This window comes from Platalea leucorodia, assembly GCF_965183815.1.
Source record: "Platalea leucorodia genome assembly, chromosome: W".
Classification (NCBI taxonomy): domain Eukaryota; kingdom Metazoa; phylum Chordata; class Aves; order Pelecaniformes; family Threskiornithidae; genus Platalea; species Platalea leucorodia.
The window spans coordinates 16,162,132-16,187,866 of NC_138859.1; the positions used below are offsets into that span (position 1 = coordinate 16,162,132).

The 25,735-nt window shown below is 57.7% G+C and overlaps 1 pseudogene across 1 annotated transcript in view; it reads right to left on the reverse strand.

Moving 5' to 3' along the window:
* Positions 1-1,500: 1,500 nt before the first annotated feature.
* Positions 1,501-25,735, reverse strand: part of LOC309601782 (talin-1-like) — a 33,758-nt pseudogene continuing 9,523 nt past the window's right edge. Inside the window, exons 9-56 of the transcript in view lie at positions 22,813-22,968; positions 22,468-22,569; positions 22,178-22,254; positions 21,816-21,996; positions 21,041-21,154; positions 20,620-20,728; positions 19,902-20,110; positions 19,686-19,784; positions 19,434-19,484; positions 17,768-17,916; positions 17,200-17,494; positions 16,930-17,096; positions 16,433-16,561; positions 15,979-16,092; positions 15,644-15,757; positions 15,344-15,478; positions 15,056-15,184; positions 14,844-14,946; positions 14,558-14,766; positions 14,350-14,469; positions 13,985-14,182; positions 13,509-13,648; positions 13,317-13,410; positions 13,058-13,147; positions 12,761-12,883; positions 12,460-12,603; positions 11,973-12,134; positions 11,744-11,884; positions 11,309-11,490; positions 10,831-10,955; positions 10,611-10,712; positions 10,311-10,481; positions 9,971-10,120; positions 9,748-9,849; positions 9,505-9,624; positions 9,078-9,224; positions 7,964-8,130; positions 7,537-7,720; positions 7,201-7,326; positions 6,515-6,892; positions 6,292-6,399; positions 4,496-4,601; positions 4,230-4,354; positions 3,802-3,927; positions 3,603-3,665; positions 3,168-3,350; positions 2,326-2,451; positions 1,501-1,677 (exon numbers count right to left, since the gene is read on the reverse strand). The product of the transcript in view is annotated as a talin-1-like (transcript). The remainder of the gene's footprint in view (positions 1,678-2,325; positions 2,452-3,167; positions 3,351-3,602; positions 3,666-3,801; positions 3,928-4,229; positions 4,355-4,495; positions 4,602-6,291; positions 6,400-6,514; positions 6,893-7,200; positions 7,327-7,536; positions 7,721-7,963; positions 8,131-9,077; positions 9,225-9,504; positions 9,625-9,747; positions 9,850-9,970; positions 10,121-10,310; positions 10,482-10,610; positions 10,713-10,830; positions 10,956-11,308; positions 11,491-11,743; positions 11,885-11,972; positions 12,135-12,459; positions 12,604-12,760; positions 12,884-13,057; positions 13,148-13,316; positions 13,411-13,508; positions 13,649-13,984; positions 14,183-14,349; positions 14,470-14,557; positions 14,767-14,843; positions 14,947-15,055; positions 15,185-15,343; positions 15,479-15,643; positions 15,758-15,978; positions 16,093-16,432; positions 16,562-16,929; positions 17,097-17,199; positions 17,495-17,767; positions 17,917-19,433; positions 19,485-19,685; positions 19,785-19,901; positions 20,111-20,619; positions 20,729-21,040; positions 21,155-21,815; positions 21,997-22,177; positions 22,255-22,467; positions 22,570-22,812; positions 22,969-25,735) is intronic.

Below are 25,735 nucleotides of genomic sequence, written 5' to 3' on the forward strand. Positions count from 1 at the left end.
CCTCCACACCCCTGGTGACATGCCTGCGGGGGGACAAGGGGTCGCTGGCAGCAATGCTGCGGGATGCTGCCTTTGCTACTCATGATGCTTGTAGCTCATGCTGCCATGGACAGGTCCCAGAGAGAGGGGACACATGCCAGCCCAGCCATGTCCCTGTTCCACCGCACAGCATCCCTGCCTGCCCCACCACTGCTTGGGCTTCCCAAACCCCTGCTGAGTGACAGGGTGTGAACAGGTGGGGACATGCTCAGGGCAGCTGTTGCCCACACAGGTTGGCCCCAGGGGGCTATTTCGGGACATGAGCTCAATGCCAGCAGCCAGGAGGGTTCCAGATGCATTCCCGGCCCTGCTGCACACCAAACGCTGCCGCTTCCCCACCAGTGGGCTGCTGGTGACCAGGGGTTCCCCCCACCTGCACCCCCAGGGATATTTTCGGCTGGTGGCAGGAGTATGGCCAGGAGCCTGTCCAGTCCCCCCCGAAGCCCAAATCCCCCAGCAACAAAATCCCCAGGGCCCCCTCACGCAGCAGTAGCCCCCTGGCAGCACCTGTGAGAGCCAGCACATGGCTGGCAGTAGGGGTCTGGCCTGCCAGGCGCCTGGGGCTGGACATGCCTCAAATATTTTCCATGCTGTATAAGCACCCACACAGCATTCCCCCATGGGCCCCCCTGCCCACCCTCTTGCTCCTAGGGGGTCCTGTTGATATGGAAAGCAGGAAAACCAGATGTTATTGATGAACGTGTCTTTCCAAGGAGACATCAAGGGGGAAGCTTAATAAATGAATGTTGAAAGCTGCAGGCTCAATACTAGAGAAATGGAAAAGTTACAAAAATACTGCAGAAAACGATGCAGGCACTTGGGAAGAAGGAAGAGGGCAGAGCTGGCTAGGGCCATGAGGGGACAAAGCCCAGTGGGAAGGCAAAGAGCCGCTCCAGGGGCAAACCCATCACATTCCCCCCACCTCCAGTAGAGGCAGTGCAGGTTCCAGCCCCGTCACTCCCAGGAGGGGCCCAGGCTGAAGAAGATGCTCATGGGAGGTGGGGGGGAGGGCTTGGTGCCTCCCAGGGAAGAGGAGGAGGAGGGAGATTCAGCCAGCAATAAGGCATTGGAGGTGAAAGACGGCTCTGTGCAAGAGCTCAACGAGCTCCCTGCATCCTATCACACAGGAGGGGGCAAGCCGCCTGCCTCTCCTCTCCCACGCAAAGGAGAGAGAAGGAGCACAAGTAGGAATGACGAAGGCACACAGAAACATACCCCGCATGGGGGAGCTCTCCGGCCCCCCACCCTGGGGCTGGTAGGTGAGCCCTGAGCCGGTGCAGCCCCAGCTCCCACCCCAGCCGGGCCCCTCCAGGTGCTCTGGCCATACCCTGGGCATGCATGGGAAGGTGGACTGGGCCGTGAAGCAGAGTTGCTGGTGTGGTGCCAGCTGGGTTAGTTCCCAGCACTCTGGGTGCAGGCAGAGCTCTGGTCTAGCCCAGGCACCCCTTCGCTTGAGGCGAGTCATCTTAAATAGGAGTGAGTGGGGGGGCAGACGGCAGTCTGTGTGGTGAGCAGCGCAGGGCTCAGTTCTGCTCCTCGTCCTGCAGCTCTAAGGGCAGGAACTTGTACTGCTGTTGCTGTTCCGTGCCTCCTCCGCTCCCGCTCCTTGTGCAGCATTTCCTCTTGGGCGGCGATGATCTGCTGGGAGAGCATGGCAAGTGCCCCAGGGTCACAGCTGCCTCCATCAGGGATGGCCAGGGCCTCCGCTGTAGCAATGCCGAGCCCAGAGCTAGGCTCTCGGGCTGCTGCTTCCCCCCCATCACAACCACAGCCTCCCTAGGCTGGCGTGGCCCCAGGCACGAGGGCTATTGTCCCTACGGTGGGACTGCAGTCCACTGGAGATAACAGGGAGCAGCAGAGCTCCCAGGGCTCAGCCGAGCTCCCGGGGCTCGGCCCCACACACCCTGTGGAGGGTCTCAGCTGCAAGCCCATGGCCAGGAGGCAGCACTGGGACCTGTGGCAGCCTATACCAGGCAGCTCCTACCCCTTCCCCAATGCTCTGCCCTTCATGCGTGTCCTGGACACTGGGATGGCGCAGGCACCACATGAAGGAGAAGCCAGGGCATTATGCTCCTGGGAGTGTGCACGGTCACTGGCTGTGCCCGCTGCTACACATGGCAGGACAAGGGTGAAGCCACGGTGTTTAATTGGTGCTGGGTGGGATGAGTGCACCCACAGCATTTTTTTGAGGCTCTCCAGAGACATGCCCCACACTGATGGGTGCACATAGGCTGCGGTGGCAGCCAGAGATGCCCCTGCTCCATGAGAGGCGGCCCCACTCCTCACCTGTGCAATTCCCCCAACCATCTTCTCCTTTACCACCACTGTCTCGTTGTGGTCCTGGAAGGCAGCTGCCTTCTGTGCTGCCCTCACCAGATTGTCTGATGCTCTCTTCACTGCATTGCCGGCAGGCTGCAGCGGGGAAGAGGGGGAGTGGCAGCGTAAGTCCCAGCCCTAGGGCATGACTGCTGCCTGGGGGGGGGTGTGAAGGAACCCCTGCCCCAGGCCAGGCTGGCAGGCAGGAGAGGCAGCCAGGCGTGCTGGAAGCTGTAGGCAGGGATTCCTTTACATGGCTTGCTGCCGTGCCACTACCACCCGCTCATGACCATTTCAGGCGCTGCTGCTCCCAGCTGGGCTCTGGCTCCCATCTTGAGCTGTAGGGCAGGGACTGGGGGGCAGCCCCGCTGACCCTCCCCAGCCCTTTGCCCTGAGGGACCAGCACTGGGACCCAGTGTTAACCCCCCAAGACGTGGGCATTAACCTCTTGTGTGCCATGGCCTCTGAGGATTAAGAGTGCTACAAAACATGCCCCCCAAATATTAACCTCTCGAATGCCAGGGATCCAGTGCACAAATTTCAGGTATTTCCATGCCAGTTCATCAGCCCTGAATGCCCCTAGGCTCAGTAGCCCAGCATCACGCGTACGTCTGGCACAAAGTAGCAGTAAAGGCCGAGCTACCTGGAGCCTGCACCCCAGACACACACAGGCAGGGAGCACGAGCCTTGGGGAGACACCTCCGCTGTGGAGGGCCCCATCCTGAAGTCCCACATGCCCTCACCCCACTCCCACCCATCTCTCAAGAAGCCGGGAGGAGGCAGCTGGGGCTGGAGGGCAGCCTGGGACTCACCTGGAGCCGCTTCACAGCCTCTGAGTCATGGTCAGCCTTCACCTTGCAGGCCACCAGGAGCTGTGCTGTGGAGGCAGCCACCTGCTTGGCTGACGAGATAAGCTTCTCCTCGCTGGCATGGCCCTGCACCGCTGCATTGGCAGCTTCACACAGGTGGTTGGTGGCAGCAGCCACCATGCGTGCCTGCAGCGAGAGAGGCTGTCAGGGGGGGTGCAGGAGCCTCCCCTGGAGAGGATATGCCTGGACCGGCCCCAAGGAGGTCGTGGGACATGGGATGGGGATGACCAGCTTCCATGCCATCTCTCAACTGGTGGGAGAGGGAGCAAGAAGAGAGGCTGCTTCTTCCACAGAGAAGTGCAAAGGCATCCTCATCTTTGCCGAGAGCCGAGAGGAGGGTCCCCCCCCCCATCCCACAGGCATGACCTTGATACTCACGGCTGAAATGAGTCCCTGGGACCACTGTCCATCGTCCACTGCGTTGGCAGGGATGGCGCCCACCTGCGAGGCAGGAGAGAAGGAGTGAGGCTCACCACCCCGCACACCCCTTGCCATGGGGCCCGAGGGCTGCAAGCAGCCCCAGGAGAAGGGAGAGCCCACCACAGCCCTAGATTTTCTTTCCCCCTTCCAGCCTTACCTTTTCTTGGGCCACTAATTCTCACTGGGCTGCTGAAGCTGCCTTCACCAGGGCACTTGTGGCTGCAGCAATGGATTTGGCAGCTTCCAGGATCTGCTCCTCGAAGTTCAGGCTCTTATCTGCTTGCTGCGGGCAAAAGTGGGGCTTAAGTCCCAAGCAGGGGTGCTGGGACAGATGGGGCAGAGCAGGAAGATGTCTGCGGGGGGCTGAGGGAGGCACATATAGAGCTGGATTAAAGGCCATGGGGTACAGGAGGGTGTGGGCTGCCTGAGGAAGGTCCAGCTGGGGATGTGGGAGGCAGGAGTGCAGGAAGAGAGACTGGCTGTTGGATGGGGCTTCCCACGTGTGACCCTTCACGTCTGGCCGAGGCCCAGGCAGGAGAGCCCCAGCCTGCCCCAAGCTGAGCATGGGGCTCAGCACCACTACACCTTGGGCTTGGCCCTTGGTTTCAGCTGCTCCAGCTTCTTGGCTGCAGCTTCAATGGCAGCCGCTGCCCCCAGCAGCTCATTCTCAGCTATGACAGTGGGGTCTTCTGGGTCAACCCACTCCATCCCTAGAAAAACCGGGAAGCGAGGCAGGTTAAACCTGCGTGCAACCTCATTTCTGACTTGCCCTACCTCCTCCAGCAGCTGCTGAGCCCTCCACCCTAATCTCAGTCCTTAGTCCTGCCTCCTTAAGCAGGACCTTTCCTTACCTTTCATGGCCTCGGCTGCCTGAATGAGCTCAGTGACAGAGCTGGCCACACACTTGGAGTAGCCTGCCAGCTGCTGCTTCAGCTCGTGAGTTGGCTTCTGCAGGATCTGTGGGGAAGGAGCAGAGGTAAGCATCTGGAAAAGGGGGGGGGGGGGGGGGGGGCACTGGCCTGTTTGGGGTGCGCTCCCCAGGGAAGGAAAGTGGGATCCCCCAGCCCCACTACATGTGTGTATGTATTGGGCATTGTCTGTGATGCTTTCTCAAGTGACCCTGGCTGGTCTCCTGCCCGAGGATGGGATGAGTGTCCACAGCCTCTGGGACATCTCGTAGACACAAGTCCCTCAGTGCAAGCCTTCCTGCACTCAGTGGCTACTCCATCCAGGATTTCACTAGAGCTGCACGTGACTCAGAGTCCCCGAGCTGATGGCACACAGCGACAGACGGTTTGCCCTCATAAGTGCATCCAGACAAAATGCCACATTATTAAGTCTGCTGTCTGCTCTGACGACATGTTTAAAACTGCTGAATGATCTCTATCAGGAGCTGAAGGCAGCCTGGAAGCTATGAGCTTACTAAGATGCACCTCCAGTGAATGTTTCAGGGGATGTAACGCATGTATGATATTCAAGACATGACACATAGCAGCTGGACGGTTACACCCAAAATACAGCAGAATAGTGTGTTCCTGCAAGTAGGCTGACCTTGGGCACTGCCACAGTAAGTCATTAGCCCAATCATCTGTTAACAACAGGTCAGCCAGAGAATTTTTCCTTAGCACTACAGCCTTGGCTGCGATGACTTACATGTGGCTAAAGCATCTTCCAGACAGATATTTGATCTAGATGCAGAGGACTGAAAACTCACTGCTCCCCTTGGAACTGTACCCCAGTGGTTCCTTTGGATAAAACCGTCCTTTGACCTCCCCTCCGCCCAGCTTCAATTTCTAGCTGTTGATTCCTGCCCACCTCCTCTTTGTGCTGCCAGCGTTGGTTACCCTCTGCCTAAAGGGGCTTTTTCCCTGTGGGAAACCACATTCTGAGCTCCACTGCCTTCTATCTGGTGAACCTGAATAGCACTCTCTTACCGAGCCCTTCTAACCAGCTTAGTGAAACCCTGCTGCAGAGCTGACTCGCCCTCAATCTTTGTCCTGACCCCAGTTCGAGGGCTCTTGCAGCTCCATGGGTGTGGGTCTGCACATCCCTCCAGCGCCCTTGACTCCACCTTTGTGTCCTCGCCAAGAATGCAAACTGCTGGGAGGACTTCACTGGATCCTTTCTACCACTCTCTTGGTTAATCCGGTCTTAATTTGCTTCTTGTAAACTACACTCATCTTGTAGGACAGTTAATTAAAGCAGCCAGCTGAAGTCCTCAGGACTAAGCTAGAGGAAGTCTGGATCAAAAGGGTGCAGCTGGCACTTGCAGTCATCACCTCTGCCATCGGGGGCACTGCCCCTCACCCGCTGGCTGAAGTCTCTTACTCCTACCACTCTCACTGGAAGCTGCTTCAGGATTTTGCTCCTGTGTTGTTGAATTTCCAGCCTCCACCTGTTTACAGCCAGCTAATCTCTGTCTGTTGTTAGCCAAATACCTTTCCTCAGAGCCTGTTCATCTCTCTGACATCTGCTTCCATGGCAGGGGCTCAGCCATGTGCTGTGCCAGCACAGGCAGTGAAGGGGGCTGTGCAAAGACCTCAGTGGGAGGAGGTGCAGAGCCCAGAGGACCTTGGGGGTTTGGGAAGCACCCTGGCATCCACGGGCAGCCTCTGCCCACCCTGGGAACCAGGGCAGAGACACTCACCACCAGCACATGCTCCAGCAGCTCCAGGTAGCCATCGGTGCACTCCTTGCCAAAGCGCAGTGCCCGCTGCCGCACGTCCCCGTTCACCTCCAGGTGGTAGGTGGCTTCCTGAAACCCGGAGACAGCGAACCCCGATTGACATCCAGGCACCTCCCCTGCGGGGTGCATGCTGCCCCCCACAAACCCGTGCTAGACCCACAGCCCCTGCTGACCCCTGCCATACCTTGCAGGCGCGCAGCATATCTGCAATGGCACAGTGGCTCAGGTTCGCTGTGGTGATGACGTCCTCCTGCCAACACAAGTTGCCAGCGGCCACCGCTTTGGCCGTGGCCATCGTGATGCCTTTCGCCATACAGATGAAGTCCTCCGGGGTGGAGACCTTGGCGGGAGGCACGGGAGAAGACCTGTGAGTCGAGAAGCGGCGGTGAGGTGTGGGGGCAGCTGGTGGGCAGGATGGCAGCCGCGCCACCGTGGCTGTACTCACTGCCAGCTCTTGGCGTATGTGCTCTATTGTGGCCTCCAGCACCCGCGTCCCCTTCGTGGCCTTGCCCTCGATGGCCTTCACAGTCTTCAGCAAGGAAGTGATGTTCGTCACCATCACCTGTGGAAGGGAGAAGAGCACCAGGTGAAGCCCCATGCAAGCTCTGGGCTGCTGCCAGCACCTGTCCCTCCCTCGTGGTTTGGTCCAAAACTGCCCCGTCCCCATACTCCACTCACACCACCTCATCTTGTTCTCCCATCAATGCCTCCTCTGCATGTTGTGCTCCACCTTTTATGTGCCCCTTCCTCCCCCTTTGCCCTGACTGCCCCCCAGTTGTCCTCCTGCCACCAAGCAAGCAGAGAAGCCCCCCTGCTCTTTCTCCAGCCCCCCTGCCCCATCCCCTCCTTCCCATCAGGTCCAGCTCAGACCTTGGCAGAGTTCTTCAGCTGGTAGACAGCAGGGTCATCCCCAGCTTTGCCAGCAGCTGCCTTAGTGGCACTTATCAGGTCCCCAAGTGCCTTGGCCACATCCTTCACAGCATTGATCAGGACCACCTGGGGGAGAACAAGACCAGGGCAACAGCTTGGCTATGGTTACACTCAGGCTGGGGCTGGTGTGGCCCAGCAGTTGGAAATCTGGACACCCCAGGGCACACGTGTATACACGCAGAGTCCAGCCCAGAGCACCACACAAACACCTTCAACCCTCAGCCCCTTCAAGCAAGCTATGAGCAGCCTCCATTCACCCCACACACCCCATCCCACCTGAGTCTCTGGGTCTTCAGATCCCAGGCTGGCAGCACCCAGCTTCACCACCTCTGCCAGGTGGGTGATGGTGGATACAGAGGACTGGGCAGCCTGGGCTAGCTTCTCCTGGCTGGCTGTGGCATTCTGCACCAGCACTTTGGTGTCCTCCACCAGCGCCTTGGCTGTCTTCAAGATGCCCTCCCTAGGGAGAAGGGAGTCAGAGAGGACACAGCCCACTACACACACATGCTCCTTGGGGTGTAGAGTGACTCTAGACCCTGCCTTCTGTACGTATGAGCTGGAGGGGAAACAGAGCCAGCATGACCTGAACTTGCAGCTCTCCTTGGGGCTGGTCCACAGCTCAGAAAGACAGGAGACTGCAGGACACAGTCTGCCCCCCACCCCATCTCTGGCTGAGCAGAGGCTGGGCGAGGCACCCAGGTACCTGTGGTCAGCAAAGATCTCCAAGTTCTCCCAGTTGAGGGTTCCTGCCATGGCAAACATGATGGTGGTGTCGAGGTCAGCAATGATGCCAGAGACGGCGCTGGCTGCTGTGATGCAGGCCTGTGTCCCGTGATTCCCAGCCTGCAGGGCTGCCAGCACGTGAGACACCTGCAGGGTACAAGCAGGGTGACTGGGGGAGCAGAGCAGGTTCAGGCAACCCTCACTGCACATCTCCTCCAACACCTCCCCAGGACAAAGCCACTTCACACCAAGGAGGGGAATTGGGAATCGTGTGGTCTGGACACCCCTTCTTAGCTTCCATATTTTTACCTTGTACCTATTGTGTTTGAGGGTCCAGGAGATATTGAACTCTGCTAGTTTCCAAATGAATACGGTTTGCACGATGGACATCAGAACACTGCAGCTCATTCCTTTAACTGCTCAACTCAATTTCTGCACTTGGGCAAGCACTCATAGGAGAACATGTTTCCTGATGGAAAGCAATCTTGGAAAGGAAGGACCTGCAGGAGGCCCTGAGCATGCAGACACGTGCCAGGCACTACGAACAAGTGTTTGTTTTGCTTTTGTAACCTTGCTTACAAGCATTGCTGCTCTACCCTTATCAACTAGAGGGTTTTAGCCATATTTTTGTCTGTTATTCAGAAGTGTGCTCTTTAGATTGACTGACGGACAGGATGCTTTCCACCATGCCAGCAAAAGGTACAGGAGAGATCAATCACCCAGCATGGGCTGCAGGCTGGCTAGAGACACAGCAAATGCTACATCCACCACTACAAGAGCTGATTTGGAGGGCCTTGGGCTGCCACCAGTGTGTAGATTAGTCTTCCCTAGCAGGACATCATCGGCATGTCAGCAGGCAGCATCTGGATGTCACACTCGCCCATCACAGCATCAGCTGCTGTTACAAGTGCCTGGAGAGGGGGATCCATCCTCCACCCCATCAGCTGAATCAGGCCAGGGCAAGCATGGCTGAGAGCTGACAGAGCCCAACAGGACCAGGGGAGAACCCAGCACGGTGGCTCCAAGGGCACGTGGCTCAATCCAGCATCCCTCCCACCTCACCACGCCATCGCACCTCTCTCTGGGCCGCTCACCTTCTCAGAAACCTCGCACATGCTCTCCATCAGCTCCTTCTTGGTGTAGGCATCGCTGGGGCTGCACTGCAGGGCTCCAGCCTTAGTGACCAGGGCAGCACAGCCATGACCCAGCTCCTGCACCCGGCTCTTGATGTGGGAGCCAATCTGGAGGGGAACATGTATGTGAGAGAGCCAGCGGGGAACTAAGCTCTCACATCCGTGATACCCACTGGGAAACACCAGCCACCCCCACCTCTCCCAGTCCTCCCAACTCAGGAGGAAGAAAAAGGAAACATGGCTTTACTCCGCGTTTCCACACCATGTTGCAAGGGAGGTCTGAATACTGCCTGCCCCCAGCTCCGACGGGAGGCTCAAGCGCCCCTGTCCTCTGGTCTCATGCCCCAGCAGATCCTGCTCTGCCCCATGGCACACCCCATGCTCACACCTCCTCATTCTCGGCGATGAGTGCAGCCGGCTTGGCCTCTTGCGCCAGCTGCCCGTAGTTGTTGGTGAGCTGGTTGGCCAGTATGCCCAGCTTATCTGGGTTGGTGGTGGATTTGGTGACCTGCCGATGGAAGAAGAGCAGGAGATGGAGGGGCCCTATGCTGGGACAGGCAAGCAAGGAGGGTGGTTGCCCTGCCTGGGTGGCAGGCCCACTTTCTATGGTGACAGGCTTGCTCGCACCCACCATCTCCTGCACGGTCACTGTGATGGCCTTGGCCGTCTTCACCATCGTGGTCTGGTAGTCCACAAAGGTCCCCTCTGGCTCGCCCATCGGCCCTTCGTCCAGCTGCAAGAGACCATCAGGAGAGTCTGGCTCCAGCCTCAGCCCAGAGACCTTGTAGGGTTTGACTGGCTCTTCCTCTCCTCCACACTCAGCCCTAGCCAGGTCCTCTCCATGCTCCCCTCACCTGGTTGATGACCTGGGTGATGGAGTCCACCATGCCCCCCACGACACCTGCAGCGCTGGCTGCCTCATTCAGGGTGGTGGTCAGGTCCTCCACCGCTTCCTTCATCATTTGCCTGGCCTCCTCCAGAGCCTCCTGGGTGTGGGCAGCTTGCTGCAAGGATGAGCCAGAGTGAGGGAAAGCAGGCAGCAGCTCCCCTCCCACCAGGGATGCTGCACACTTACGGCAGCCCCGGCCAGGTTTCTGTGTCTGGCATACGCATGTGTGGCACGTGGCCAAGCCTCTCACGTGGCACCCACGTGTGAAGGGGAGCATGCTGTTGACATGTGCTCCTCCTGCTCACCTTCGGATTCCCACCGGCCTCCTTGGCTGTATACAGCATCTACAGGGCGGACTCGGCCAGCGTTTTGGTCTGGTCCAGGAGGTTCATCTGCTGCTGGTGGTTGGGTGTTTTGGAGGCAGCGCTGATAGCCGCTATAATGAGAGGCTCAGAGTACTGAGCCATCTGGGACACCTAGGGAAGAGCAGCGTCAGCGCCAGCAGCTTCCAGCCCCAGCTGCCTCGCGTCTCTCCTCCCACTGTGAGCTCCTCCACATGCACTGAGCGCCTCATCAGCAGCTCCCCATCCCTGTCCCCACATTACCTTGTGCCCCAGCTGTGAGGCCTCAGCCTGTGCCACGCTGGCCATGGGCTCAATCAGGTTGCTGATCTCCTGAACAGCCGTGATCATCTGGTTGTGCAAAGCCTGTCGCAAAGAGGGTGTCGCGTGAGGCTGCAGTGGGGCTGGGGTCACTGCGCGCTGCTGGGAGCCAGGGGGAGACACCTGCCCCAGTTGAGCTTGCAGCAGCGTGTCCCCAACCCACCTCCTGGGAGATAACTTCTCAGGGGGCCAGCTGCTGGCTGATGGCAGCAAGGGTCCACTTCCCGCATGCATCTGTTCAGCACCTCGATGGCCTCATCACACTCCCACTGTCCCGGAGCTTTGTCCCTGTGTGACAGACAGATCAGCCCAGCACTGGCAGGCACTATGCCATCCCTTCGCCCTGGCCTCAGATGGTGCTGGTGAGGGGCAGGACCCCTTCTTCTGGGCTGGGGGCAACCTGGTGTCAGAGCCCAGGCATACCAACACACGTCCCCATCAACCTGTGCCAGGGCTGGAGGAGCAGCTCCCGTACAAGACAAGGGATGGCATCTTCCATCCCATCCCTTGTGTCCCCCCGGCAGCGGCTGAGGAGAAGATGAGCCAAAACATCCCTGGGGATGCTCACTTGGAGTAAGCCTGAGCAGGGGTACCCACCAGTAGGGACAGGGCCATGGCCAAGCGGGCAGGACTTGCCTCACCTCATGTTGGTGATCAACTTCTTGATGGAGTCTGAGACAGTGCGAGAGTGGCTAGCCAGCACTGACCACTGTGGCGGGTCCTTGGGGTTGACAGCCAGAGAGCGGGCAGTCTGGATGAGGCCAGCAGAGCTCTCCAGCATGGTCTTGGCCGAAGAGATAATGGGCTCCATGGCTCTGCACCCCTGCACAGGGAGACGATGGGCTGGTGACACAGACGAGGGACTGTGTGTGGGAAGTTACCCCCTCCCTCTCCTATGACCCTCACCCCGGAGCAGCCCCTTGAAGCCCAAGGCTTGCTGTCACCTCCCCATCACACCCCCCCCCAAGCTCCAGCCCTGCACTGGGGCCCCATCCCAAGCTCAGGGGGAGACACAGCTCCTCCCCACCCTTCAGCAGCCCCCGTCACAGCCCTTCCCTGCCCCTGCAGCATCCTACCTCCAGGCTGACCTGGGCAGGAATGGTGGCAAACTCTGGGGTGGAGGCAAAGGCCGTCAGGTTATCCATGGCCTCTATGAGAGGGGTGGTGGCAGTGTGGCACCGCTCCCGGTTCTCCTTGTTGAACGTGCCATCCAGGACCTGGCATAGAGAGACTGGGGCAGTTATCCAGCCCCCACTATGCCCCAAATCCCATCCACACCACAGCGCCCCAGCAGGGAGACCGCACCTTGATGGTCTTCACCAGGTTGGCCGTGCTGTTGGCCACCTCCTTGGCTGACTGGACAAACTGGCGCTTGGCCACAGGGTTGGCAGTGTGGGAGGAGGCCAGGCGGCAGGTGTTGTACAGGGCCGAGGTATGCTTTGCTACAATGGTGGCTGCTGACAGCACCTGTGGGGAAGAGCAGGGTGAGGCAGGACCCACCGCATCTCCCCATCCCCACAGCTCTCCCTTCCCACCAGCCCCACACAGGGCACCAGTGACCACAGAGGTCCCTCTTGGGACCCAAGAAGGATTGTCAAGGTCCTGCATGCCCATACAGCTCCCTATCATCTGGACTGTCACTGTTGCCAGCTAGTTCCCAGTACAGCTGATGGGGCCTGATAAGACACTACCCATAATTTTGGCCAACTCTTGGGACACAGTTCCTCCCGCTAGCCTCACACTCCCTTTCGTGCAAGAAAATGCCCATAACAGTGCCCCACCTCATGCTCACCTGGGACTGGGTGCAGGCAGGGTCCACCAGGTTCTGGCAGGCCATCTGGATGGCTTGGTTAGCTCTGGCAAACTGAGTGGGGTCTACCAAGCCCTGCTGTCCAGCCTGGCTGTTGGGGTCCGAGACCCCCACGAGGTAGGCAGCCTGGGAGCATGAGAGAGGCAGTGAGAGCTTGCATGCAGTGGGGAGGCTCAGAGCAGGCACCGTCCCATGGGGCCAGGCTTGGAGGGGCAGGGGAGGGGTGTATATGGCAACTATGCACCAGGTGTAACGCTCAGGGCTGGGACTGAGTGCATCTCACCTGGGCAGCTGCCTCCGTCAGCCCACAGAGAGCTTTGGAGGCAGCACTGATAGACTCGCCGAACTCGGGCAGTTTGCTGTTCTTGGCATTCTGGGAGATGCCAGCCATGGACTCATCCAGCACCTGCAGGACACACCACGCACCAGTTAGAGACCACCTCCCACTCCTGCAGTGCTCCCAGGCTCAGAGCTCACTGTGCTTCATCAACAGGGGAGGAACTACCTTTCCTTTTGTCCCCACATCCTTCCCAAACCTTCCCATCCTTCCCCAAACCTCCACCCCCAGCTCAGGGCTCACCTTGGAGTTCTCCATGATGCTGTCGAGGCAGTTGAAGTAGGACATGTCGTTGACAGTCTGGGTGGGGTTCTCCAACAGCTCCTTCACTGTCTGCAGGGACGTGGCTGTCACATCCAGGGGAAGGGTCCATGCTCTCCGCTTGCACCTCTTCTTCGCTCCCTCCCGCCCCTCGCAGCGGAGCACAGCTGCCCCCTCCTCACCATCTCAGCACCCAGCCATCTCAGCCCCTCCACTGTCTTGATGAGATGTGGTTTCTCACCTCCAGCTCCCACAGGGCATTGTCGCACTCCTTCTGGCCTGGCGCCTACTGGGTGCACATGGTGATCAGCTGGTTAATGCTGTTGGTCATGGCCCTGCCAGGGACGGGGAGAGAGACCCATGGATCAACGCTGGCTCCGTCACCTGGCCCCACTGCTACAGCAAACAGCTCACAGGGAGCGGTTCCTCCTACCATGCCACTGCCACCAGCTGATTCTTGAGGTTGGGAGCTGCAGGGTCGGCAGAGAGTGCCTTTGCAGCCAGCAGCAGCTTACTGGAGGACATGGAGATGCTCTTCAAGTTCGACGCCACCTGCACCCGGTCTTCCTTATTCTGCAAGGAGCCAAGAAGAGTTACCTGCAACAGGTTTCCAAGCTCCACACCAACCCTGAGTCTTCTCCAGTGGTTTCCAAGCTGAGCCAGTTCCCTTCATAACAACTTGTCTGCCAACAGCAAGGATATGGCAGCAATGCTCACTGAACCAACCCAAGCCACTTTCCCCCTGCTGCTGTGGTTTTGCACAGCCCCAGACCCCCATCTCACCATCTGCGCTGTCCACAGCCACCCTAACCACCGCTGCCCAGCCACCCTGCCTGCAGTCAGCTGCCTTCCCAGGCACCCCAAACCTCTCACCATACCCAGGATCCCCCAATGGGTATTTGCTCTCACCGGGGACTGGCTGGCCATCTCCACTCCCGCCTGCAGGAACTCATTGAAGTCCTGCCCAAATTTGCCAGAGGACGTGGCCAGGTCTTGAGGGGTGCCACGCGACGCCTGCACCAGCTCGTTGGCAGACTGGTTGAGCCCCGCGGCCGCCCGGTTCAGCTGGCTCTGCGCCTCCTGGAAGCTCTTAGTGCTGGGAGGGAACTGGAGGCAGGGAGAGGGGTTAGGAGAGGCGGTGAAGAGGATGGAGATGGAGGATGAAGATTTGGCACCTGCTTAGGGACACGCTAGAGAGGAACCCAGTGTGGACAGACCAGTTTGCATCCCTACAAGGCTTCCCCCCCTTCCCCTCCCACCCCAGCTCAGCTCACCGAATCCATAAGCAGCCTCTTGCTGGCCTCTCCCACCATGCAGATGGCAGCGTCCATGTCCCGCTGTCCTGGCAGGCAGTTGACACAGCGACTCAGGGCCTGCGACACCACCTTGGCCACCTGCGGAGAAGCAAAGAGCGGTCACCGTCCCCTGGCCAGCCCCATGCCCTTCCTGTGGGCTGGCAGGGAGCACTGGGGCTCCCCCCACCTGAGCCAGGTGCTGCTGGCTCTCCAGGTCACTGGGCTTTGCCACCGCTTTCCACGCCTCCTCAATGAGATTGTTGGCTTTATCCATGACATCGCCAGCGCACTCCAGCATGGCACTCTGCACCTGCGGGTCAGAGGTGCTGGCTGCCACACCACGGGCGGCCTGGCTGAGCGAGTGCAGGGCCTGAGCCGCCTCTCGGGCAGCAATCCCTGGGGGGGGGTGGAGAGGTCAGTCGCTGCTGGTGCAGCCCCCTCCTCTCTCCCAGCCCCGGTGCAGAGGCCAGTACCTGTGTAGCTCTCATTGCCCTGGGCCACCTCTCCCAGGAGGTGAGCAATGGCAGAGCTGACAGCTTTCATGCTGTTCCCCAGGTCTTGGGCACACTTCTCCATCTGCGGGGGGATGAGTGGGGACGTGCTGGTGGGCTGCACCTCCAGCCTCCACCCCGGTGGCTCCCCTGCCCCAGCACCCATCCCACGCCACCCTTCCCCACGCCCTCACTGTCTCTCCCGGCAGAGGCTTGAGCTTGCTGTCGTGGGCAGCTGCCTTAGCTTCCTGCAAGTCCCTCTCCAGGCTCTGCACGAGACCCAGTGCGGAGTCTATCTCCAGGGGTCTGCGCGCCTCCTGAGCCTGCGATGGGGAGAAGGGAAGGTGAGCGGGGTGACCACCAAGCCCACCCTGCCGCAGCAGAGACTGTGACCTGCCATCGGGCTCTCCCCATTGCCCTGCCGTCCCCACCCTGCTCTGCGTAGCCAGGGTTCTGCTGCATGACGGGACCCAGCCTCTCACCTTCTGGGTGGCCGTGCGGAGCTCAGCCAGATCCGCGGCCAAGTTCTTGGCACACTGGCTGAGCTGCATCGCAGAGGCTTGGTCCGTGATAGTGGGGACAGTGGCCTTGGCTGCAGCTACCATCTTCCCACCGGGCTGCCAGGTCAAAAGAAAAAGCCGTGAGAAGGGGACAAACACATAGCATCTCTCTGATGCCCACGTGCAGTAGGCTTCCTGATATCTTAGGAGGGCCAAGCACAGTATGAAAGCTGTAACGCCTGTGCCAGAGCCAGCGCAGGAGGCTCCAGGCAGTGCAGGTACCTGCAGGAAGTTCTGGCTGGCAGCAATGAGAGCCAGCTGGGTGCTGGGGCTGTCCGGCTGGGACCAGCTTCCTCACATGCCCTGCACTAGCATTGGGATCTGCTCTGCCACCACCTGCCAGAGAAGAGGGTCACTGGAGAGGCTCAGCTGGGAGGAGACGGTGCTCCCCATGGATCTAATCTAGGACCAGTGACCGTAAGACTGGCTCCCAGGGGAGCTGCACGAGGACCCCAAGGTCTGCCTGCCCACTGAGGCTGAGCACAGAGCCTTGGCACAGCTGATGGGAGAAGGGACAGGTGGTGCAGGAGATGCCAGGATCAGGCCCGGGCCCTTACCTTGCAGCTCTGTACCAGCTGCTGCTGCGCGGCGCAGTTCTTGTTGGAGGAGGCAGCGTGCTGCGCAGCGGCAATGGTCTGGGTGGCAGAGGTGGCGGGTTGCTTGGCTGCGTGCTGGCAGGGGGAGGCATGGGTTAGCACTGGCAGTGGGGCAGCCTACCTCGGAGCCTCCCTGCCATGCACCGGGGCCCAGCTCCACCTAAGCTTCTTCTCCCGTGCCTCCACCTGTGACAACAGAGCATCCCCAGCACCCTTGATGCCCAGCATCCCAAAGCAACACGGTGCACACAAGGGAAGGGAGCAGTGGGGAGGTTTCTGCGGGATGCAGCATGGACACTGTACATGAAAAGGACTTTATCCCTCCAGAAAGCTCAGGGACACAGGGGCTCCCAGCCGGGTCTCGTTTGCTGACCATGTCTGCTCGCCCTCCACAGCCCCTTGCCCAGCGTCTCACCTCCAGCTTGTGCACAAGCTTCTTCTTGATGGCGTTCTGGGCTGCAGTGTTGGTTGCCATGCGGAGCCCCTCCGCTGCCTCGCGCAGCCGCCACTGCTGCTCCTCGCTGTCCGGGTGGGCTGCGGCTCCCTGGAGAAAGCAGGAAACCCATCACACCTTGCAGGGGCTACTGGGTCCTTTGTCTTCCTGACAGCAGCAGCTGTGCTCCAGCCCGATGCCGGGGAACACCCCCAAGGCAGCCTGGCTACTTACAGTGCTGGGGATATGACCGAAGCCTCTTCCAGAGAGCTCAGCAGCAGGAGAGCTAACAGCTCCTCTGCTACCACCCGCAGCTTCAGGAGGAGCCCCACTCCATTACACAGGTTGTTGGCTCAGTGCAGGACCTTACTCTGGGAACTGCTCCCCGACCCAGAGGCTGCTCATCCCCTCCGCAGTACCGAGCCAATGGCATCGGACGGGGGCCAGAGCCAGCACCCATCCTCCTGCACACCATGAACCTTCGCAGCCTCCACCATCTTGGCGGTGGCATCAGCCAGGATCTTGGCCGCACTCAGCAGCTTGTGTGAGTTCTCCAGGTCCATTTCTCCCTCCACATCAGCTTTGATGGCGTTGACAAGGTCAGAGGTGGCCTGGGCCAGAATATAAGCCTGACGCACAGTTTCCCCTGGGAAAGAAAGGAAGGGTAGCCCATTAGCAAGTCCCACGGGCTCCCTGATACCTCCCCACCCACCATCAGCTCTACCCCAGGTACCATCAGCCGCTCTTACCCACGTCACCCATGGAGCTGAATATGTTCTCGGTGACGCTGAGGATGGTGTCGGTGGCCTGGTCATAGCGCCCGATGGGCTGCCCACCCATGGCATTCTGCTTGATATGCTGCAGCAGGTTGTTCAGGGTCTGGGTGACGGCTGTGGCTGCCACCCCCACCTGCTTCAGGAGCTGGTCATCGCTGGTGGCCACCTTGGAGGCCTCCATGCAGCCCTCCGCCAACTTGGCCACCAACTTGCCAGCCTCGATCAGCTGCTCCTGGCAGACTGGGGAGCAGATTGTGGGAGCCACTACCTGCAGGGGAGGAGGAAAGGCTGGGCAGTGAGTGTGGCGTGCTCCTTGTAGGAGCCGTGCAGGGACAACTGTCCCCAACTTCTGCTCCTCGAAAGAGGATATTCGGCGTTTGGGAGTGGCAAATGCCTGAGGCAGCCATGCTTCTGGTGCCAGACCCCTAACATCCCACCTGAGGACACGTGGTCCTGGCACACCTACAACCCCACCAGCTAGAGCTGCCACCACCCAGGTGATGCTTGCAGCCATGCCAAGGCAAGGGTTAATGCTGCTTACCTTGGTGCAGGCCACCAGCTGGGAGGTGGAGAGGGCGCACTGGGTGGCAGCAGTGATCACCTGTGTCTGCAGCACCGAGTCCTCCGTTTTTTGAGCACCAGCGCAGCAGTGGCACTAGCCACTGCCTTCACCAGCTGCATGAGCATGTCCTGGGGGGGGGACTGAGAGGGTCAACACGGGAGTAGCAGTGGGAGCACCAGCAGCTGGGGGGGGGGGGCTTTTATCCACCCCAGCCCAGCACCAGCAGCACCGAACACCTGGAGTAGCTGGCAACACCTTGAACCCACCCCTACCGCATGCAACAGCCAGCGGCAAGGTTGTAACCTGACTTCCAGCCGCAGCCTGCACCACAGCAACTCCTTGCACCAGGAGGCTGCCATGACCACCGCCCAGAGCAGCTCAGGCAACACTCAGCATCACTCCAACACCCATGACCTGCTCACTGCCCACTCCCCAGGCAACGACCCGCACCAAGTCCCTGACTGTATCACAGTTACAACCTGCTGTGAGGCACCGCCAGTACTGCCCAGCTTCGCACCCCGTGCAGGGCTCTGGCCAAACAGCAGGCACAAGCCGGCCATGGGCACAGCTGCACTGTGGGCAGCGTCCAGTGCTGTCCCATGGCACCGCCCACCCATAGGCTCACCCCACCAGCAAGAGGTGAGCAGGAGCTGCTGCCCACACCAGTCACCTGTACTGCAGGCATACCAGCTATTTTCTAGCTCTTTAGTGACAGGCTACATCTCTGCTGTCATTCCCAGGGCTAAAGGAGGGGTACAACACAGCAACCAGCCTCCTCTCCCCCAGGGGCAGCAGGGAAGGCACGGGGCCACCCTGCCAGCACACAACATGCAGCGACCAGCACACAGCAAACTGCTTCCCCACCAGGCACCAGACCCAAACCCGCAGTGAGTGGCCCCGCACTCCGCAGCAGCTAAGCCTCCAGCCACCAAGCCAAAAACGTCACAGCATCCCCTCACCTCCTGCAAGCCAAGACTACTCCCGTTGCAAACCATCACCCTTCCAGACAGGAGGAGAGGCTGGAGAGCACATGCACCCAACTCCAGAGTCCCCAGACCGCAGCATCTGACTGCAGCAAAGAAGTGGCCACTCCACCAGAGAGGCCCAGGGAGGGAAGCAGATACACTCGGGTCTGGCAGCTGCAGGGCAGAGCACCCCACATGTATGCAAATTGTCTTTCAGGTCCTAAATCCACCCCTTGGGGCTGCCCTGTCCCGACACTGCTGCCTGGCTGTGCATAGCCCTCTGCCCTGGCACTAGCTTTTCTGCTCCCCTTGGCTCTCTGTCCAGGCTTTTCTGCTTGTGTTGAGGCCGTGTGGCTGCAAACAAAACAAACAAACAAAAAACCATCCCACGAGGCTCCAGCCACCCTGGTTCCCAGATGGGGGGCAGACAGGCAGCTCCCGACCATGGGCAGGGCAGGGGGCGGCAGGCAGGAGCCGAGGCAGCTGCGAGGGAGGATTCCTGGGGCAGCACTCATCTGAGCAGCGACCCAAGTGCATGGACTTCTGAGAGCTGACCACCAGAAAAGCAGATTTTTGACAAGAGCTCTTCTCCAAAGAGTTCAGCTGATCGTCCCCAGAGGAGCACTCCTCACATCAGAGAGGGCAGGGACCACCAAGCCATGCCTACAGCCCCCTTTTACCATCTTTGGGTCAGAGGCAGGCAGAATCCAAGCACACTGGCTTTCTGGGATCTACATGGGAATCCACAAGATAAGAGGCGTTATATCACAGCGGCTCTAGGGCCAGAGATGGGCAATGGCCTGTCCCTTCCCTCAGCAAAGTTACCGCCATGCACCGGGCCAAGCTTTGGCCTGGAGCCCTCCTGCCAGTCCTGTGCAAAGGCTGATGGTTTTAGGGAGCAGGTGTCCTTGGGTGCCACCAGGTGCACTCACCTGGAACGGAGGGTTGGCGTCACTCTCCCCAATCTGCTGCAGCAGCTCCCCGCTGGTCTGGCCCACGAGGCTGGCAGCCTGCAGGAGATTCTGGCGAGGCTGCAAGGAACGAGGGAAAAGCAACACCAGGCTCATGAGCAAGCCCTAAAAACTCTCCCAATGGTTCTCCTTGGCTTCCACCCGCCTCTTGGCCTCACAGCCCCTCCTGTCCCCCACCTCAGCACTGGCAGGCTGCGCCATTTTCAGCAGGCCTGAAACAGCGCTCGCCAGGTTCTTGGCTGCCTGCAGAAGCTGCCGCCCATTCCCTCCCTCCTCCTCCATCAGCGCAGCCAGCAGCTTCATGCCCTTGGACATCTCCATCAGGTTGGAAGAAATGGTGGTGACAGCACAGCCCACGGCAGCGTAGTCCGCGTCCGCTGGATCCCCTGTACAGGGAGGAGACAAGTCAGGACGGGATGTGCTTCAGTGATGCTCCAAGAACATCCCCGCACCTGTCACTGATATGGTCCTCCTTCCCAGGAGCAGGGGGAGAGGTGCCCTGGCTCCTAAGCCTGAAAGACGGTCGCATTGGCTGAGTTTGGGCAGGAGGGCCTGGGGAAGGAGAGCTGCACGGTGCCGCAGCTGTGCCTGGAACTATAGCAGGGACTGGACAACACGCTCCTGGTTCAGAGGATGGCAGGTCAGCCAAGGACTGGGAGGAAGGGCTGGGCTGGGCATAGGCAGGGATGTTGGGGGATGTAAAGGCAGGGTGAGCTGCAGGGGCACAGCCGGCTCTACAGGCACATTAGCAGCAGTCAGGGCTGATTTAGCTCTAGCTAGGGCAGGCTGGCTCCTCCAGTCTCTGATGGAGGGCAGGAGATATGACCTTCAGCCAGACAAGAGAGACCAAGCCTTCTCCAGAAACAGGGGCATCCCTCTTCAACCCTCCACATACCTGCAGTGAGGTTGACCACCGAGGCTGTGCCAGCAGTGATAGCATCCACTTGGGAGTGGATCTCATGCTTCGACTCATCCATCTTGTTTTTGCACCAAGCTTTGGACGCCTGAAATTGGGAGAACAAGGTCAGGAGGTTATGGTGGAGGTGGGGAGCTGCACCCATGCTCACACAGAATGATGCAGGAGAGAGGAGACAAGAAAGAGGGAAGGAAGAGCTGTCACCACCCAAAACTCCCCAGCCCATCCTGACCAAGCAACGTGACCAAGCACCCCCCTCCGCTCCTGCCCCCAAAGCTGGATACAACCCCACCTCTTTGCAGGCAGCAGATCTTCCCAGGAGCTGCTGACACCTCTCCTAGCCTGGCCAGCAACCTCCAGCGAGGTTCCCCTCAGCACCCCCTCTTCACCTGGCACTCACAGCATCCTGCCCGAGGGGTGGCAAGGTCTCAAAGTCATCCAGCGTGGCCTGGGCTGCGTGCACAGCCTGCATGCTGGAGTTGATGGCGACGGTCAGGGCTTGCTGGGCTGAAGTCTGCAACACAGGGACAGACTGAGGTATGCCAGGGGCTCCATGTCCAGGCTCAAATATTCAGCTCATGCACCCCCCCACAACGTGATGTAACATACTGTTGATGACAGCGATCTAGGCAAGTGCCTCTGCAAAAGGGGGGTGCACCCAGCAAAAAAGGGGTCTCCCCTCTGCACCTCCCCCTGGGAAATGCCCCAGCCCACTGCAAAGCGTCTGCCCAGGATGGGTATGAGTGAGTACCACAGTTGGGCAACTCTTAGGGAGCAGATGCAGAGGGACCTTTTTAAATGCTTCTCCGGCTGCAGAAAAGGATGCGGGGTGTGTGGGGGGGGTGTGTGTGCAAGAACAACACCAACACCAGGCACAGGGCTCTGCTGCAAACCATGGCACTGGTGGGGCTGGCTGGGCACAGCAGCTTGGGGTGGCACAACCTGAAGGGAGAGGCTGCGGCTGCTGGCCTGGGGAAAAAGGCCAGGGTGGAGCTCAAGTTTGCAGGAGGATGCCAGCTCAGCCAGGCCAGCAAGCACACGAGGCCAGTGGCACAGAGCCCCTGCTCTTCACAGCAAGCAAATGCCTGGCCACGGACCCAAATGGATGGGTCTACGTGAGCCTGATGGGCACCTCTCGGAGTCTGTGCCCTACAGTGGGTGTGGGGATAGCTTACCATGGGAGGCATGTGCCCTCGGTGCATCTGGCCACTGGTGATTTGCAGTTGAGCCTGCAGCATCGTGCCCACCTGGAAGTTTTCTGGCCCTCCAGCCCCTGTCCACATGACGGCTAGCAGGGCCACCGAGCCCAGCTCTGCCTTGCCTACACAGTTAAACTTCTGCTGCAAGACGGTTGACCTGAAACGGGGAGAAATACCAGGTCAAGGGATGCCCACTGCCCTGGCACCAGGCTCTCCGGGACCACTGCTGCTGAAGGACTGGCAGCTCTTCCTCCAGACACGCTGTGCTGCAAGCTTAGCTGGAGCCTGCTCTCCATTCAGCTTCTGGTTGGCAGCTAACTTGCTCCTAGAGGACTTACTTCTTTGGAGACACGGAGTCTTCCAGCATGGTGGACTCCTCATCCCCCTCCAGTCCAAAGTGGTCTTTGCTCTTTTTCTGCGGAGGAAAAGAGAAAACACATCAGCTAGCACACACCTCCCAGCCTCCCCCTCCTCCCGCAGCCCAGGCACCATACCAGGGCCACGGGGTCCCCATGGCAGCACCATGTGCCAACGGCTGTCTGGAGATAGCTGGAAGGGGCACCCTGCACCCCTCTCTGGAGAGGAGATAGTTATTGGCGCCCGGCTACCCTTCCCAGCACATCCTCACCTTTTTCAGGATGATGTCGATGTAGCCAGCAATCAGCTGGGCGATCTGCTCCCCCTCCGTCGTCTGCACCGAGTAGTAACCATCCTGGTAATCTCCAAAATCCTGCAACGGCACGGCACGGGGTAGCGCTGGAGCAGGGTGCTGACGGCTATCCTAAGCCCCTCTAGTATGCGCTAAGCGCCCAGTGCCAGCCTCCAAAACAGAAGCCAGGGCTAGGAGAGGCACCGGAGGAGGGCAAGACTGTCCCACCGCAGGGCAATACCCAAGAGAAGGGTTGGCATGAGAGCAGCCCCCCACAGGGGCACCACCAGGGAGGCAGGATGGAGGACCAGGGCTGGCCCCTACCAGGGTGAAGCTCTTGGGTGAGGCTGCCCAGCGCTTGATGTTGGTCAGGCTCCACTCCTGAATCACTTCCTTGGTCTTCTCATCCACACGCATCACACACTCCTTGGTGATCCCCAGCAGTTGCAGCACCAGCTTGTTCTTCCCCTTCATTTTCTCCTGCGGGCCACAACAGAAGGGTTGTGGGCTGCTCCCGGGACGGATCCATCCAGGCAGAGACCCTCCCTTGGCCTCCCTTGGCTACAAAACACCCCCAAGTGCTGACGCGGAAGTCACGGACACAGCACACGATCAATATGATCAAGCAAAATGTTGGTTTATTACATACACAGCTTAGTTAATATAGTTTCTTGCCTTCCTAATCATGCATAAACTTATCGCTAATTGGTTAACTATGTTTGGCAATATGCTGTTCATGCGCTACTAGCAATATTCTGATTTGTTCATAACAATAGTTCACACGCACCGCCCGCTTCTCCCATATCTTGTTTTCAGCATTGCAAGCCAATAGTTTCTTCCTCTTAATCTGCTTGTTTCATGTCTTCCAAACCGCAGTCGACCTTTGCAGCATCCTTGAATTCCTCTTGCGTTAAATGCAGATTAAGTCCACATAGTCTGAGTCTGGGTTGCTCACTACATGTCCTTGGCTTTTCAGATATCCCACAAATCCCCCTTTTTGTTTTTGAGCAATCCAGACTCCATTCATCATACGCTCCACGGCTTTCATGAAATATTTAAAAACACATCTTAATATAAGTATAGTTAATAATAATAATCCCAATAATAATATAAACCCATGGATAATTAGATCTTTTCCCCAACCTGAAATGCCTAACCCAGCTAACCATGAATTAAAACCTAAAGAGCTAGTCTTTCTACAATTGTTTTATCTGCTGTCCAGAAATCTAAATCTGACTTACAATCCTTTGAATATTTTTCAATACTTCTTCAAGATCTGTGGGTTTGTTTTTTAATATTCAAAATCATTGACGTCGTTAGCTATATCTCTGCATGCATGCCTGATGGTGGAGGAGTTACAAACATACTCCCACTCTTTACCGCCAATCGGAGTCCCCACTAAACATGTCATAAATGGGTTGCCTGCATTTGCTGCCGCTAAACAGATTGAATCTTGCCCTGTTTTATTAGCTAGAGTTACCCAAACATTTGTACGTGGTTGTACTGAAATCCATGAGTGACCACTACCAATGATGGAGAGGAATGACGTGAGAAAACCTATCATGGTAACTCCTGTTGTGGTCCCGACTCTTCTCTCCATGGTTTCACCCAGCGGCTAGGCACGCACCTCGGACCTTCGTCTGTCAAAACACAAACATATCCTCGACCTGTCATCTTAATTTCTGCAGGACCCTTCCATTCTCCAGTTTTTAAGTCACGATATCGTACTTTTACCGATACTGAATCGATCTTCTGTATTCCCGATTGAAATGACATATGGTGTATAACAATTGGAGGAGATTCACAGTCCCCTGTTAACCGTAAATAATAAATCGCTTTTGCAAGACGTTCAGCAGGGGCTATTTCTCCCCCCTTTTGTTTTTGCAACAGCGATTTTAACGTAGCATGTGCGCGTTCTACGATCGCCTGTCCTGTAGGAGAGTGTGGTATGCCTGTGATTCTGCGAATGCCCCACAAGTGGCAGAAATGTTCGAATGTCTTAGAGATATATGCAGGACCATTATCTGTTTTTATCTCTTGAGGAATCCCCAAAGCAGCGATGGCTGCACACAGATGTTTTACAACATGTTTGGCTGTTTCCCCTGTTTGAGCAGTGGCCCAGATTGCATGCGAATAAGTATCAATGCTAACGTGTACATATTTTTGCTGTCCAAACTCTGTGATGTGGGTGACATCCATTTGCCATAATTGTAGGGCTCCCAGACCTCGAGGGTTGACCCCAAGACCTAAACCGAATCCTGATTTTTGGCAGGCAGGACAGGATTGGACGATGCCTCGGGCATCTGATGATTGATAGTTTTAAATCAAATATTGTTTCGCCAATACTTTTGCAGATTGAGGTAAAAATTCATGAGATAAACGGGCCTGCTCAAACAGGTTAATATTTTGATTTTTCCAGATGGTAGCAACCAACTTGTCGGCTATGTTGTTTCCAATCGACAAGCCTTGATCAAATTGATGGCTACGAATATGTGTCACAAAATAGTGTTTAGTGCGTTGATTCAATAAAAATAAAAGTTGCATTAATAACATATATAAGGTGTTATTCTTCAGTGATTTGATCATAGCGCGTTCTAGGCGCTGTACCGTTCCTACTACGTAGAGCGAATCTGAAATTACATTTAGAGGTTTGTCGGGCCAGCGTTGAAAGGCCCATAACACCGCTCTCAGCTCGAAGGTTTGTAAAGAGTCGGCGGTATGACCTGTAAGAAGTTGATGATTCCATTGATTATTGTCATACCAAGCAATAGCAGCTCGTTTCGATTTTCTACCAGCATCAGTAAATACTGTAAGCCCTTCAACTGGTACTTCTGATCTATAAGGGATGTCTTCAAAGTCCTGATTTTGTAAAAGCGGCAAAATTTTCGTGGAAGGATAGTTATTGGTTACAGTACCTGGATATTCGGCTAAAGCGATTTGAAATGTTTCTGATGTTGCTAAAAGCCAATCTAAATAATTCTGTGCTATAGGTACAAACAGGGTTTCAGGTTCTTGTCCTGTCAGATCACAAATCCTTCTTCTACCTTTGATGATCATATTAGCTAATAGTTCAATCCGTGTACAGACGGTATTTTTTGGCTGATAGGATAAAAATACCCACTCTAAAATGTTGATGCGTGGGCTATCTATTTGGATTATCAGTCCTATGAAGTGTTTTCGGTTGGGTGATGAGTTAACAATTAAAATTTGCAAAGGCAAATCACTAATTTTTCTTTGTACAGCTGTT